Source organism: Phacochoerus africanus, chromosome 5 (assembly GCF_016906955.1).
Source record: "Phacochoerus africanus isolate WHEZ1 chromosome 5, ROS_Pafr_v1, whole genome shotgun sequence".
Lineage (NCBI taxonomy): Eukaryota > Metazoa > Chordata > Mammalia > Artiodactyla > Suidae > Phacochoerus > Phacochoerus africanus.
In genome coordinates this window covers 105,946,352-105,963,467 of record NC_062548.1, presented here as the reverse complement: position 1 = coordinate 105,963,467, position 17,116 = coordinate 105,946,352, and the positions used below count along the sequence as shown (strand labels likewise).

Here is a 17,116-nt window from a genome sequence, read left to right as displayed (position 1 = left end):
AGAGTAGGGAAAAAGGAAAAAGGATAGTATAAATTACAAGGTACCTGTCATTACCAATGATATTTTATTTTTTTATAGAACCTCTAAAGAAATCAGGAAAGCCTCACAAAACATGGTATGATGTCTACTGGTGGAGAGAGGCCCCGAGGTGAGTTAAATTTGCGAAGAACTTGTTACTAGTAACAACATAGATGAACTGAGAGCTTAGTTTAAGCCATTGTATTTAGACTTTACTTAGTTTAAATTAAACTAGTACTTGTACTTCATTCTTGAAGTGCAAATATTGTAAATTATTTTGAACAATTTTATAACCCTTCCTCATTTAAAAACAAATAAATGAAAATATCATGGGATTCCTTTACCAGTTAGCAGTCAGAGCTAACAGCCACCTTACAAACCAGCCATGTTACATCAGACTTTTACTGCATTTATGAATGTTTACTCATGGTATTGAGATAATAATGAACTATGTTTTATTTTGGATGTCTTTGAGGATTGCAAAAAAACCTTAATAACAACATCTACTTTATATTCAACTAATATATTCTGGGTCCCCACTTTATAGTAGGCTTTGTGACATAATAATTACGTGGGATTGGTAAGTCTTATCCTCATTTTACAGTTGAGAAAACATAGGTTTATGAAGGTTAAGTAAGGTTCTAGGGTCATAAAACTAAGTAACAGAACTGGAATTTGAAGCTAGATGTTTAATGCACTTAAGAGAAAAGTCCCATAGTTCAGAACGTTATTTTAAAATTTCAGATCTAGAAGGTGCACATTGTAAAAGAAACACTTGATCGAGACAGAAGAGTATAAGTAAAAAGTGAAAGTCCATCCCCCCCCACCTCCTCCCTCTTTCTAAGCATGACCACTGTTAGTAGTTTGGCAGAAAACCTTCCATATCTTTCCTTTTGTCTAATACAGTTTTCACTGTGTCACATTTTCTGTCTACTTAACATCAATGAATAGAGAAGGCTGAATTTACTATATATGTTTACTAGCATACCTTTAAATAATAACTGAAATGCTTATTCAGCTAACGATAGGCATCTAGCTATAGAGATTCAAAGAATAGAACTCACTCTTTCTAGAGTTCCCTGGTGGCCTAATGGTTAAGGATCCAGCGTGGTCACTGCTGTGGCTCAGGTTTGATTTCTGGTCCAGGAACTTCTGCATGCTGTGGGTACAGCTAAAAAGATTTTTTTTTTAATTTTTTTAGAATTATAAAAAGAATTCAATCTTTCTTTCCCAGGGACACATAATCTAGTGCAGTGGTTCTTAATTTTGGTTTTGAGAGAGAAAATATGGACTCTTTTGAGAGTCTGATGCAAGCTCTGAAACTTCTCCCCAGAAAAAAAGGGAATCCATAAAATTCTGCCTATAATTTGGAGGATTCATGGATATTCTGAGAGTATACAGACCCCTGATCTTGTAGAAGTAAGACTTTAAGTTAGTAATTTAACATAAATACTATAATAGAAGTGTGGACAAGATGCTATGGCAGCACAGAAAAGCAAGGACTTTACTGAGACATGTCAAGAAAGGGAAGGGTGATACTTGCACAGAATCTTGAAAGACACGAAGAGTTTGACAGCAAGCACAGGGTGGGGGAAGGGTGTCCACTGAGGAAAGGACATATTTAAGATCCTAGAAGCTGGAAAGGACAGGGAACCACAAGCCTGTCTTTGTGATAGGAGCCCCTGGTGTACATGAAAGTCACTAAACATGAGTTTTCAGGCCTAGGTAGAGGCCAGAGAATGAAGGGGGTTGTCTATTGTGTTAGGACATTTGAGCCACAGGGGTCACTGAAGGGTTTTGATCAAGATTTTCATTGGTAGGTGAGAAGTCTATAATTAATGCATGGCTAAATGAATGATCATGGGACTACTAAGGTGGATGATAGAATAAGATGTAAAAAGGAGATGAGACCATTTGATTCAGATTTGTTGGAGGATCACTGATGAAATAATATGCTATTAAAAAGATACATTGCTAAAATAAAATGGAATTGAGTGGAAGGTCATTGCTTTTACAAAGGAAGTTGGGAAGCTGAAGCTCTGAGACTGTGTTTGTAAGATAAAACCCCACGTCTGAGCAGTACACCTGCCCCTCACTGCAGTGGGTCCCATGCACAGATGAGCTAGTGTTGGTGCCTCAGGGCGTGTGTATTACTCCTGGTCTGCCTCACCCTCTCGCCTCGAATGTCCTCAAATAACTCCTGATGGACCATTTGGTTTCCTATCGGCTCTGCAAAGAATAGGAAAGAGAAAGAGGATAAAATAGGTCAGGTTCTCAATTTTTCTACACTGAGCATGTATTGCTTTTATAGTTATTTTTATAATTTTGTATTAAATTAATGTAGTACAAAGCCAAGGTTACAAATAACGTCACGGCCGGTTCATTTCTATTTGTACTTTACTTGATATACCTACCTAAATATCCAATATTAGTCCATACCTCCTACTTGGCAGTGGCCTTATAATTGAGGTAAGACTATAAAGTCTCAAGGATAATTCACTTGATAAATGTTTATTATTTATTATTCATTAAAAATTACAGGAGTTTCCTTCGTGCCCAGTGGTAATGAACCCAACTAGTATCCACAAGGACCAGGGTTTAATCCTTGGCCTTGCTCAGTGGGTTAGGGATACAGCGTTGCCATGAGCTGTAGTATAGGTTGCAGACTTGGCACGGATCCTGTGTTGCTGCAGCTGTGGCATAGGCTGGTGGCTACAGCTCTGATTCGACCCCTAGCCTGGGAACTTCCACACACCGCAGGTACGGCCCTTGAAAAAACTCGTGGAATGAAAAACAATATATACTTAGATGCCATAAAGGCTTTGAGGACTAAACTTGTACACATATTATATAAGCCATTTTGTGTGTATGAGGAATCATAAAACCTTTTTAAAATACAATAAACTTTTGGTCCTTGTCAAAAGGTAGGGCTCTGAAAGATTTCTCAGTCTACATGTTTAGTTGGTGAACTTTTGTTAAAACAAAACTTACAATTTAGGTGATATTGCATTGATTTTTTTCCAGTTTGCCTTTCTAGCTCATAGCTGCTTTTTTTTTTTAATGCATCTCCTTGCTATTAATACAAATAAAGTTCTGTGCTGTTCTTTTTTCCTCAGCTTTATTGAGGTGTAATTGACAAATAAAACTGTAAGACATTTAAAGCATGCAACATGATGATTTGATATACATATACATTGTGAAAGGACCCCCCCCCCAATTGAATTAATTAACACACTGACTCACATATTTGCCTTTTTTTTTTTTGGTATGAACATTTAAGTTCTATTCTTTCAGCAAATTTCATTTATACCATTCAGTCTTGTCATCTATAGTCATCATGTTATCACAGACCTTCTTCATCTTTTTTTTTTTTTTTTGGCCACATCAGCAGCACGTGGAAGTTCCCAGGCCAGAGATCAACCCCCCGCCACAGCAGCAACCCAAGCAGTGACAATGCCAAATCCTTAACCCACTGCACCACAAGAGAACTCCGACCTTACTCTTCTAATAACTGAGAGTTTGTACCCTTTTACCAACCTCTCCCTATTATTTTCTTCAGGAAAAGAAGTTATTAACCATAAACATTCCCTGGAATTTAATTAAATTCAACTGAAATTTGAGTTGAGCGCCCCTTGCAAAAAGTTCTCCAACTTTTTACTTCGGAGGAATGTAACCAAATGATATAAATCAATGTATTTTAAAACTCTAACTACTTTTGCATGCCTCCCATGAAATATCTGAACATTTAAAAATATGTAATAATTTTTTAAATTGCTTACCATTGAGTAAACTTGCTACTATAAAGAGATAATCTATGTTTACCTTGAGGCTGATCCCGGCCCTGGTGGAGCTTATAATGTTGTGTGGGAAATAGAGACAACTGCCTATAAATCCCAACAGGAAGACAAACTAATAATAAGGTATGAGAATGTAGTAGAAGAGGTGTCTACTAATGATGACTGGGGGACCAAAGCAGGCTTCACTGAGGAGAGGCTTGAAGTGAACCTTGACGGATGAGAAATATTTCATTAGCTAAGGAAAGATATTTGAGGCACAGGGGATGGAAGGAACAAAGGTACACAGGCAAGTGTATGATGAAACGCATGAACTGTGATCATCTTCACATCTGTATCATATATACTAACTACTATAAACTTTTATTTGAAATACTATGAAAAAGAGAAACAAATCAAGTAAGTTCAGCTAGTCCAGTCACTAGCTGTTCTAAGCAGCAAAATCATATAAACTAATGTCTAACTGGCTATAGGGACATGGCAGGAACCACACCCAGACATAAAATTAAAGTCCCACAGAAAAGGCAAAGCTGAGTCAAGAGACCCAGGGCAGGCTAAAAATCTGGCACTTATTCAGATGGATTTTCTTTCATTGTTCAACATTTGAATGGAAAAGAAGCGGATTCCTCAGTGAAGGGAGAGTGGAAAGGGAGGGAGACTCCCAAGGGTAGTACACTGTCTCCTGTCCAGGATGAAGAACAGTTCAGCTCTGCCGTCAAACTGGCTACAGCACTCAGCAAAACAAAATTCCTACAAGAAAACCATGGAGTTCCTGCTGTGGTGCAGTGAGTTAACAATCAGCTTTTCTCTGTGAAGGTGCTGGTTCAATCCCTAGCCCAGGACAGGGTTAAGGACCCAGCATCGCTGCAGCTGTAGTGTCGGCTCCAGCTCTAATGCCCTGGGAGTGGCCGAAAAAGAAAAAAAAAAAATCCTACAAGAAAACCAGACTCACCTTTCTAGGAATGCTTTTTGGCAACCACTTGTTGCTATTCAAGCCTGCATCTAGGATATCCCATCACTCCCATCCAAACACATCCCCCCCCCCCCCCCCCCCGCCAGCGCCAGGATGCTTATCAAAGCATTCCTTTCAACCACACTTGATCCTTTCCTTGAGAGAATTCCTAGTAAGCATGGTTTTCTCCCTCTTACACCTCCGAGGCTCTTTCACCACCTCTGAGAGATTGGTGGAGGCACAGCTCCTTAATCTAGCTCTAACCCCATTTTCAGGCTCAAAATTACCAAACATCCAATTGTTGGGGCTCCCTCCCTTTCCACAGCTGGGCTGAGGTTGCTGCATTGGAGGCAAGCTTTTTTTTTTTTTTTGTCTTTTTGCCATTTCTTGGGCCGCTCCCTCGGCATGTGGAGGTTCCCAGGCTAGGGGTCGAATCGGAGCTGTAGCCACCGGCCTACACCAGAGCCACAGCAACGCGGGATCCGAGGGGCGTCTGCAACCTACACCACAGCTCACGGCAACCCACTGAGCAAGACCAGGGACCGAACCTTCAACCTCATGGTTCCCAGTCGGGTTCGTCAACCACTGAGCCACAACGGGAACTCCTGGAGGCAGGCTTTTGATTCTGGCTCCTGAAGTGGTAACTAGCGTCTGCATGGTACTCACCTATGCGCTGGGTGCCTGGGACCACAGAAGAAGTTTAACATATGGTCCTTTTAAATACAGACCCCTCGGGAGGATCGAGTGTTTGCTTTTCCTTCTATCTCTCTCAACAGGCTAGAGCTTCCTGCTTTATTCTAGGCAAAATTGCAAAGGATAGTAATAATTGCTACCAGAGACTTGTAATCATATTAGAGACCGAGCTAACCAGACTCTTAAAGAGGTTAAGAAATTTTCTCAAGGTCAATCAACTATGTAAATCCTAGAGCTAGGATTTGAATCCAGATGCTCCATATGTCAGAGCTCAGGTTCTCCATCCCCAGCCCCTACTGTCACTGAGCTTGGCTCTCAGCGTTGCTCTCAACTAAAGTGTTAGCTGAGAACAGAGTAAATCTAGCATGTTTTCTTAAAAAAAAAAAAAATCTCTTTGAGTTCCTGTTGTGGTGCAGCGGAAGCAAATCCAACTAGGAACCATGAGCTTGTGGATTCGATCCCTGACCTAGCTCAGTGGGTTAAGGATCCAGCATTGCCATGAGCTGTGGTGTAGGTCACAGACGTGGCTCGGATCTCACATTGCTGTGGCTGTAACGTGAGACGGGAAGCTGTAGCTCCAATTTGACCCCTAGCCTGGGAACTTCCACATGTTGTGGGTGCAGTCCTAAAAAGCAAAATAAATAAATAAAATAAAATTTTAAAAATAAAATCTCTCAAGATCCAAAGGAATAAAAAGTCATAAAGTTGATGACAGTGAGGTTGTGAGGTTGGTATATTTGGGCAGAGGACCTGACAACCTTTTTATTCCACTTATTTATGAGGTCTGCTTCACTGAGATTAAAATCATATTATCAAATTCCATAATTATCATATTTGTATAGGAAATCAGAACTCTGTAGTGAACTATTTTATTATCTCTATTTGAACAGGAGCTTATGACTTAGTCAAGTCAACATCTGGAATTCATTTTCTTTATTTATGAGGTGACAGAGTTTGGATGGCTGATCTCTGTGTAATCTTTCAGTTCTGATCTTCTTTACCACATAGTTTACACTGCAAGTCACTGGTAGGTGTGGTTTGGTTTGGTCTTTCTAAACCATGATATTGGTTCTTTCATTTATTCCATACTGTTTTATTTGGGTTCCATAGAATAGAATAGAACCCAAATAAGGTCTAACCCTATGTTAGACCTTAGGGAATGTATAGTGAGTAAAAACGCCAAGTCCACATGAAGCGGAGATGACAGGCCAAGAAGATCAAGAAACAAATAAATAGATAACATTGTCATTGGTGATAAATGGCTGTATAGAAAACTGAAAGGGAGGCAGGCAATGAAGGGTGGGTCCTGGTTTTACATGTGTGGTCAGGGAAGGCCTTTCTAATAAGGTGACACTGAATCAGAGACCAGGAGCCTTGGGAATGTTTTTTCCCTTAATGTATGATTATGAGATATTGTAAATTTGAGAAGACGTGAAGCTGCCAAGAGATAAGAACAAAATAGGCCCTGGTAGAGATGCATAAGAGCTTGAATTTCAACTTCACTTTTCCCCTCATATCCTGTGGGTCCCAGGATTTTCACAAATGAGCTTTTTTCACTTCTGTGATTCTCAACATTCTATATTAACACTTTAATGACTTTTCAAATGAACCGCATCCACTTATTTATATAATTTTTGCCAGTGGGGATTATGCCTATTAATAATAAATTCAAAAGCCTATCAAAACTGAATTTACAGGATTTTAGGAAGAAGGATTTAATTTGCATGTAAACTTTGCATTCAGATTTACAGCAGTTTTCTCTTCGGCTCACAAACCTTAGGCTAGAGGAAGGACCTAACCTTAAGAATATGTGGGAAGGAGTTAAAGATTCAAGGGCTAGGCTGGAAATATGGCTTTGGAAGAGGGTAGATGTGGTTTGGTTTGTTTTTTTTTTTTTTCCTAATTCTTAGACCTTGTATCTACCGGCTCATTCACTGCCTACCTAGTATTTGTTTTGGAGACCAGGAGCATGGATCCCCAAGAAAACGAGTGGTAGACATTACAGACCAAAGGCGGGTCCCCAGTGTTCAGAGGAAAGAAGTGGGCAAGCCCCAGGCAGTGAGGTTTCTAAGGTGTGTTCCAAAATGAGTTGAGGAAGATTGGATTGTCTCTAAATCTAAAACATTAGAATCTAATATATAAATAACAAGGCTAAGCCACTGCAGATCATCTTATTTTAGACCCTATTACTCTGAAAATGCCTTTAGGGCTTAGATAGAGCATTAAATCTTTGTCCTACTGCCCCAGCCTGGATTTCCTATGGCCAATTTCTTTCTCTCTTAATCTCTACCTCCATAATGATTGATTGCCAGGTTGTTTGGCAAGAGAACATTTAACAAGTAATTATTAGTAATTAGCACCTAATTAATTAGGGGAGGACAATGTGCTAAGTAGTTATTACTGACAGTGTTTAGCAGATTTATCACCTGAGTCAACAAACTTTTACTGAGCTTCTACTCTATCTAAGAACATAGAATGGGCACAAGGTATACTAAGAAGTAGAAAAAAGATAGCCTCTTTTCTCAAGAAGTTTATAATCTATTCAGAAAATGAGGTTGTATACATAAGATAAGTAGTAGCAGGAAATCAAGATTTTGGTTCCAATTGAGTTCTACAGGTATTCCAAGAAAGGGCAAATTTCCTATTGGATTGAAGGGAGAAAGTCCCAGAGAGGGAATGGGCCTGAGTTAGACTTTGGGGAATGAGTAAGGATCTGACAATTGGAGTAGCATGAGGAGGGCAGCCCAGGCTGCAGGGAAGGGGAGAGTCTAGATAGAGATGCAAGAGGTGAATAAGAGTCAGGAGGCTGAAACACATTCCTCATATCAGAAAGAAGGTTGGAGAGGAAGGACATTGTGGAGGACCTTGAGGTTAGCTGCATAGTTTATTAAGAAGAGAGCTATTCAGTGTATGAACATGAGCAAGAGGTGATAAAAGTGATTTCTTTAAAGGAAAATAATCTAGTAGCAATTAAGAGTGTTGAGAAATGAACTAGGGTGCTCCTATAGATGTTTAGGAACAAAGCAGTCAGGTTGAGCCACAAAGGTGGTAATAAAAATGGAGGAGAAAATTTAAGAAACCACCAAAAGAAGGACTCAGAAGGATTTCACTACTGGTGGATCATAGGATGAGAGGAAAAATCATTGCAAGGACTGAAGCCTGGGTCAATGGTGGTGCTAGTGATGGAGCCTGGGAAATCTGAAGGGGGTACTTGGATAGGCTAAAGATGACTGATGTGATTCAAACAGGCTGAATTTGAGGTGACCATGGACCACCCAAGCTTGTCTTGATTTCCAAGTCCTTGAGTTCACTGGGAGGTGGTGAGAAATTAGTCATTCTGGGAGTTCCCGTCGTGGCGCAGTGGTTAACCAATCCGACTAGGAACCATGAGGTTGCGGGTTCGGTCCCTGCCCTTGCTCAGTGGGTTAACAATCCGGCGTTGCCGTGAGCTGTGGTGTAGGTTGCAGACGCGGCTCGGATCCCGCGTTGCTGTGGCTCTGGCGTAGGCCGGTGGCTACAGCTCCGATTGGACCCCTAGCCAGGGAACCTCCATATGCCGCGGGAGCGGCCCAAAGAAATAGCAAAAAGACAAAAAAAAAAAAAAAAAAGAAATTAGTCATTCTGAAGATTGGGTTTTACTCTGTTCTCCTTTTTAGCACTTCTGAAAGTGCCAATGGCAGATCAAAATTGGATGTCATTTCATCTGAACTAAGAAAAAAATTATCCCAGGAGTGTCAGCAGTAACCTGGTTTCCCTTCTCACCTAAAATAGGCTGTTAGTGGTTACTGCTGCTCTGTTTCACAAGGTACGACTAACTTAGCTATGTAACTCAGATCTTGTGAGTCCTGCCACTGCCTCTGCTTCCTGAGGACTGGTTAGGGGTTTACAAATTAGGGTCATCCCCAGGGCTGGAGGGAGCGCTCTCTGGAGCTCAAGGCTCCTTCCCTTGCACAATTCTCCTGGGAGCTTCTCTGCCCTTCACTGTCTTCCTGCTCTTTCATTCAGGACTGACCTAGTGAAAATAGAACAACAGTCATTTAATTTTCTTTTGAAGTGGGTATATACCTTGTATTCAGGTAACACCGTGTCCTCTGCTCATGCACAGAGTGTCTCTGGGAGATTCTTAACTTTCACTCAGATGAATCCAGGGACAGACCCTGTTTAAATGGTTGAAATTAAAGTGAGTCAAACCAGGCCAAGAAAAGACATGGTGAACATCTCCTTCACCAGACCTACAGCCCATGAAGCATCCCGGCTCACAAAATCAAGTTCTAACACCTATGTCTGCCAATCAAGAAGATGAATCAGAAGAATTCTGGAACTAACATGGTCTGAAACTTTTGATAAGTTTTGATGTCTTAAATGAAGCATTCTTAAACTTAAAATAATTACCTCTAGCCAAAGGATGTGTGTGTGTGTGTGTGTGTGTGTGTAACATGCTGGTGTTCTTTTTTTCGGATTGATGTTGACAAATAGCAACTCAACAAAATTACTCTACCTTAACTGATATTATATGATTATTATTCTACATCTGAGGCATGCAGACATTCCCAGGCCAGGGATCAAATCTGAGCCGTGGCTGCGATCTATACCACAGCTGAGGCAATGCTGGATCCATAACCTACTGTGACCCAGCTGGAAGTCCTTAACTGATATTGGATAGAGAAAATAAAAAATTAATGTGCCGATGTAGTGGAGTTGGGGGAAAATTATTACTTCATATTTGCATGTGAAGAACCTCTGTGTGCTCTCTGAGCTACAGGATTGCCCGCTCCCTGTGCTCTGCCCCTCTTCTCTTGGGCTCTGGGCACTCTGAGATTGCTGGCAACCTTGGAACATCAGTTATAATTAATTTTGGTGCAGGGCCATTTGTTCTGAAATCTTACTTACTCTCTCTTTGTTTGTCAAGCCTAATGGTGGGCACAGGGGATATATTTCTGCAGGTGAAATTCTGCTTAATAGAATAAAATAGGAATATTTTTCATAATAAAAATCACTTCTAGGCTAAACTCCTTCTATATTTACCACTGAATATTTTTTTGCTCATGTGAAGCACATGTGGTAAAAAGCATATTTATCTTGTACTCTATTAAATGAGAATTCAGTTTACTTCCACAAATACTTGTTGAGCACAAGCTCAGAGGGGGTGGGGCAAGGTGCTGGGGATAAAAAGATGAATAAAACATATACTCTACTTACAGTCTGGTGAGGGAACCAGCATTCGGGCAGTTTACCAAGGATGTGATGATGGCCTTGTGACCTGATTCAGTGGTGGGGGCCACCACCCTTTTTCTAGCAACACCTACATTTGAGAAAAGGTCAAGTAAGAGGCTGCTTTGAGGACCAAGAACCATTTTCAAAATAAGAATACTTATTATTTGGGATGTCTGGTGAGAGTCCTATTTTAATTCTTTGGTTTATTACCTTTGTCATCATAAATTGCTATGAATTCAAGGATGAGATGATTATATATATTAGGGGAAGTGGGTATAAAATGTTACAGTATCACTGAGGCATCCTCATTTTAAACACTTGCATATAAACCTATGTTTTGTGAAAAGTGCTTTATCTCCTTATTTGGATTCGCAGGGTCACACTGTGCACTTTGTGTGTGTGTGTGTTTTACATTATATTGATTACCGAATTATATTAATAGATTTCTAAGCAGAAAGACATTTTTATAACCTAGAACAAACTGCTGGTCATAGTGTTGTATTTTTGTTCTCTGATATTTCATTTAAAATATTAGTATATTTATTCAGGCTGTATTAGAGTAGATTTGGTAACAGAACCTCCTAGAACAGACGTAGTGATGTACATACATTGTTTTTTTTTTTATTCTGGATTAAATAACACAGTTATTGTTATTTATAGAAATTTCCAGGAGTTCCCGTCATGGCTCAGTGGTTAACGAATCTGACTAGGAACCATGAGGTTGCGGGTTCAATCCCTGGCCTTGCTCAGTGGGTCAAGGATCCGGTGTTGCCGTGAGCTGTGGTATAGGTTGCAGACGTGGCTTGGATCCCGTGTTACTGTGGCTCTGGCATAGGCCGGTGGCTACGGCTCTGATTAGACCCCTAGCCTGGGAAGCTCCATAGGCTGCAGGAGGGGCCCTAGAAAAGGCAAAAAGACAAAAAAAAAAAGAAAGAAAGAAAGAAAGAAATTTCCAGTGATATTATCTAGGATTTTTCCTTTTTTTTATTCTTTTTTTTTTTTTTTTTTTGTTCTAGGATTTTTTCTTATTTGGGGGATAGACATTTGACATCCCCCTTTCAATATCTTCTAGAGACAGCCATTGTAATTTATAGTTTTTAAAACAAAGTTCAACAACATTTGTTTTAAAACAAGTTTTTAAACCAAAGTTCAACAATCTTTGTTTTCCTAGAAAACTATTTCACGCGGCTTTAAAAGTTATTGGCAATAAAATGCACATAGAATTTTTAAAATAATATTTCATTGGAGTTCCCGTCGTGGCGCAGTGGTTAACGAATCCGACTAGGAACCATGAGGTTGTGGGTTCGGTCCCTGCCCTTGCTCAGTGGGTTAACGATCCGGCGTTGCCATGAGCTGTGGTGTAGGTTGCAGACGCGGCTCGGATCCCGCGTTGCTGTGGCTCTGGTGTAGGCCAGTGGCTACAGCTCCGATTCAACCCCTAGCCTGGGAACCTCCATATGCCACGGGAGCGGCCCAAGAAATAGCAAAAAGACAAAAAACAAACAAACAAACAAACAAAAATAATAATATTTCATAGCCTCTGAATTGGGGTTATATACTATTTTTTGCCCTACTCTGTTTTCTTTCTCTTTCAGCCTCCCTATCTCTCATCAGACTTGTCAAAACCTTCTCATTCTACCAATCCATTGCAACTGTTTTTTCAAATAGCTATCAGACCCCACAAAAAAACTGATAGATTTCTTTTTAAAAAAATTTTATGGCCACACCCACAGCATATGGAAGTTCCTGGGCCAGGGGTTGAATCGGAGCAATAGCTGCCACCTATGCTGCAGTTGCAGCAATATCAGATTCTTCAACCCACTGCACCAAACCAGGGATTGAACCTACACCTCCACTGTAGTCAGATTCTTAACCTGCTGCACCATGGCGGGAATTCCGATAGATTTTTAATGACACTAAAAGTAGTTTTTTATATTATAGTCCTTTGCAATCCTGTGACATGAAGTGGTTTATTTAAAGATAGATAACAATAGAAAGAATAAAGGTCTTACTTGGAGCTACTTCCTTAATTGTTCAGAGCTACAGTTTCCTTCTGTATAAAATGGATGGCAATGAGTCCTGGCCATTGCACAGCATTGCCATGATGATCAAGTGAGATAATGTATGTGAAGGTGCTTTGAAAAATATGATGCAGGTACAAACAAGGTCATGAAATATGTCATTTCATGAAACATAGGCTGCTTTTAGGCTGGACGGAAAAAACAAACAACTGTTTACAATATTTTTCAAAGCACTTTTCTACATCGCAAAGATCATATAGACGTTCCTCCCTGAAAACAGTTGCACGATTTGTCCTGATGAATTACTTCAGTTTCAGGGGAAAATAATTCTTCATCACCCTCCCCCAGCATAAAAGTTCTCATTCTACTAAATTAGAAATGTGCACTAAAGGCCCATTCAATAAGGACACCGGAGTGGAAATTAACTCAAGTCTACTTTCAATTAATTTCAATTCCCCAAAGTGCCAAACTTTCTTTTTTTGTCACAGCAGTAATTGGAAAGTAATAGACAATCCTAAGTTTTTGTGGTATTATGCCTGCATTTGTGTGTGGGGTATACATTCTAGGTCAGGATGGGGGAGGGGCAGGAGATTTTTCTGTATTCTTTAGGCTTCTATTAACTTTATTAATAGTGCTAATTTTATTACTTGACTTAATTTCATAAAAATCTGGTTATAACTCTTTAGGCTCATGTTTCAACATTCCTATTTCTCTATAATTTTAGAAGCTTTTTAAAGCAGCAGAATCACATTTTAAAAGGAAATCCTTCCCCCAAAGCTACGGGGTGTGAATTAGATGAGAGCAGTGAGACTGGCTGAAGGGGATGGGAAGGGGGGCCCAGAACCCACCAGCATGGTGACTTTCACTCTGTTCCCAAGGCAGGCTCAAAAAACCCTGAGGGCTTCAAAATACAGACTAAAACCATTGCTCTAGGTAATGATCAGACAAACAGGCTTTTTCTAAAAACTTACCAGTATTTTCTCAAGGGTCTGCTGTGGCCTAGATGGCTGTTTTTAGAGGCTAGCATTGCTACTGTAAAGGTGGAAAGAAAGAAGGCTGGGGAGGAGTAGCAACATGTTAACTTGGTTCCAGCATCTGATTTATTCAAAGGTAGGCAGTGACTCTGCCACTATGAAGGGCAGGGTAAAGAATTACTGGGCTCAGAGAGCAAAGGATTCCTATAGACAATGAAGCAGACTACAAGTAAGATCTCATAGGAAATTTCAGAGTGTAGTATAGCTGTTTCCAGAAAAAGTCATACACTCTTCCATGTACTCCTGCTATTTTCCCCTTTTCAGATATATCTTTCAGTATATATTACTCACTAATATGGTCAACACTTCAAACCAGTAATTCTCTTCTGTAAATCTAGCCTAAGTAAAATTATCTTAATTAAGAGGAAAAAGCTATATTAAAATTCATTTATTATAATGAAAAACAGAAAATGATCCTAATATTCAATACTGGCGGGGGGGGGGGGGGGAGAATAATGATTCCTCAAACAACAATTTTTCATTAATTAAATATAATGATTTTGAAACTATTTGGAGAAATCCAGGAGTAGATCCATCAATTCTAAAATCACAGAGGCCTGAGTTCCAATTCTGACTCCATTCCCATTTCTTTCCTTTTTTTTTTTTTTTGGTCTTTTTGCCTTTTCTAGGGCCGTTCCTACGGCATATGGAGGTTCCCAGCCTAGGGGTTGAATCAGAGCTGTAGCCATCAGCCTATACCAGAGCCATAGCAACGTGGGATCCGAGCCACAGCTGCAACCTACACCACAGCTCACAGCAACGCTGGATCCTTAACCCACTGAGCAAGGCCAGGGATTGAATCCACAACCTCATGGTTCCTAGTCGGATTCGTTAACCACTGCGCCACAAAGGGAACTCCTCCACTCCCATTTCTTATCTGTGATCCTGAGCACATTATTATCTCATTTTCCCAAGCCTCAAATTCTCATCAATAAAATGAGGATAATGATCCAAATTAAACAAGATCAATATGATTGAATTAGATGTGACAATATAAATAAAATATGACTCGTGCATGGCACATAGCAGCTGGTCAATAAATGTTCATTCCTTCTCCACCACTTCTTATATCGCGCATGGAAAGATATTTATTCCCTATCAACAGATCTGTTGACAAACAAGGAAAATATAAATTATAAAGTTATAAAGTTGAGTACACCAATACCTTTGAAGAAACTGAACAAAGTTTAAAGATCTACTTTTTAAAAAAGGCACCAAGGAGTTCCCGTCATGGTGCAGTGGAAAAGAATCTGACTAGGAACCATGAGGTTGTGGGTTTTGATCCCTGGCCTCACTCAGTGGGCTAAGCACCTGGTGTTGCCACGAGGGGTGGTGTAGGTTGTAGATGTGGCTGGGATCCTGTGTTGCTGTGGCTGTGGCTTAGGCCGGCAGCTGTAGCTCGGATTGGACCCCTAGCCTGGGAATCTCCATATGCCTCGGGTGCAGTCCTAAAAAGCAAAATAGCAATAATAATAATAAAATAAAAAATATTTAAAAAGGTACCAATACCAAATGTTTTCATAGCTATGCTCTATTATCTTTCAATGAACAGACAATTCCAATTTAACTGAAAAATTTCTAGATTATAGTAAAAGATAAAAACCCTCTAATCATTTTAAGAAACCAGAATAAACTTATTACCACCCCCCAAAGTAATCACTCAAGAATATAGACCCCAAAATGTCTAAATATTAACAAATAGAATACAATAGACTATAAAAAAAAAACTATATCCCATGACCAAGCAAAAATTCCAGGAGTGTAAGGATGATTCAACATCAGGGAATCAGTATAATTCATTACAATAATAAATTAAAGGAGAAAATGGCAATTCTATCAAAAGCTGCTAAAAGGACTGATAAAATACAGAAGCCATTCCTAACAAGAAATTTTAGTAAAATAAGACTATAGAAATTAGTTAAGTATGATGTAGATTATTTCTCAAAGATAGAAAATGTTATTGTAAATGACTTTAAAGCCATTTGCATTAAAATCAGAAGATAGATAATGATACCCACAGTTACCATTGTTAGTAAACATTATTCTAGAAGCTCCAGGAATACAATAAAATGCAGCAATGAAATAACCAGTATAAAGTTTAAAAATAAGGATAAATTATCGACATATTTATTTTTAAAATATTCCATAATTAATAAAGGAATTCAGTAAGGTGGCCAAGTAAAAAATAGATATGCAGAGAGAAAGAGGATAGAAAAACCATCTAGGGAAAACTGGAAATGGAAAAACTGACTTTAACAATAGCAATAAAAGCTATAAAATACCAAAGAATAAATTTTCAGGAAAAATATAGGAACTTTAAGAGAAAACTATAAAATCTGATTGAAAAAGCTAAAACAAGATTCAGACAAATAAGGAAGTATATTGCTCCTCAATGACAAGATTTGATGTAAGAAAAATACCAATTCTCCTGTACTAATATATAAATCAATTCAATTCCAATGAAAATTTCAATATTTTTTGTAATGGGTAAGATAATCATGCAACATATTTATTCCTATGGGAAAATGTGTCAGGAAAAGCAAATTAGAAAAAGAATAATAGCTGACTTGCCTCACCAAATATCTTTAAGACACTAAAGAACCATATAATTTGTAATTCTGGAGTAGGACTAGACAGATCAGATTGACTAGAGAGTCCATAGCAGAGCTCAGGATATATGGGAATTTAATACGTTACAGAAATGGTATTTCAATTCTGTGGAGGAAAATGATGATTTATGTAATAACTGGTACAGCTACAAGTGGCTAGCTATCTAGAAAATGGAAATTGAACACTTCCTTAGCCCATATATAAAAACAAATTCCTGGAGTTCCCATCGTGGTGCAGCAGAAATGAATCCGACTAGGAACCATGAAGTTCTGGGTTTGATCCCTGGCCTCGCTCAGTGGTTTACGGATCTGGCGTTGCCATGAGCTGTGGTGTAGGTCACAGACACATCTAGGATCTGGCATTGCTGTGGCTCTGGCGTAGGCTGGCAGCTGCAGCTCTGATTGGACCCCTAGCCTGGGAATCTCCATATGCCGCAGGTGTGGCCCTAATAAGACAAAAAAAGACAAAAAAATTTTAAAAAATTTTAAGTTAAAAAAAATTAAAATAAAAAATTCCAGATGAATTAAATACTTAATCATAAAAAACCTTAGAGAAAATATAGGAAAAAATATATAAACTTTAGGGCTGAGGAGAGCTTTTAAACCAACTCAAGAAACCTAGAAATAATTAAGGAAAAATTTATTTGGCATCAAAAATTAAAAACTGTCTCAATAGTAAATGTGTTTAGGAGTTACCGTCATGGCTCAGTGGTTAAAGAACCTGACTAGCATCCATGAGGACCCGGGTTTGATCCCTTGCCTTGCTCAGTGGGTTAAGGAT

The 17,116-nt window shown here is 39.2% G+C and overlaps 1 protein-coding gene and 1 long non-coding RNA gene across 3 annotated transcripts in view; one reads left to right on the top strand and one right to left on the bottom strand.

The window, feature by feature from the left end:
• ARHGEF33 (Rho guanine nucleotide exchange factor 33) overlaps positions 1 to 17,116 on the top strand; it is a 75,829-nt gene that overhangs the window by 5,620 nt on the left and 53,093 nt on the right. For both annotated transcript variants that reach the window (XM_047782236.1, XM_047782237.1), the window contains exon 2: positions 79 to 148. The gene's annotated coding sequence lies outside the window, so the exon portion shown is untranslated. The remainder of the gene's footprint in view (positions 1 to 78; positions 149 to 17,116) is intronic.
• On the bottom strand, positions 2,193 to 10,786 carry LOC125128142 (uncharacterized). Its single transcript, XR_007135152.1, has 3 exons — positions 10,657 to 10,786; positions 9,523 to 9,614; positions 2,193 to 2,247 (listed from the first exon to the last, which is right to left on the bottom strand). It is a non-coding gene; the product is annotated as an uncharacterized LOC125128142 (long non-coding RNA).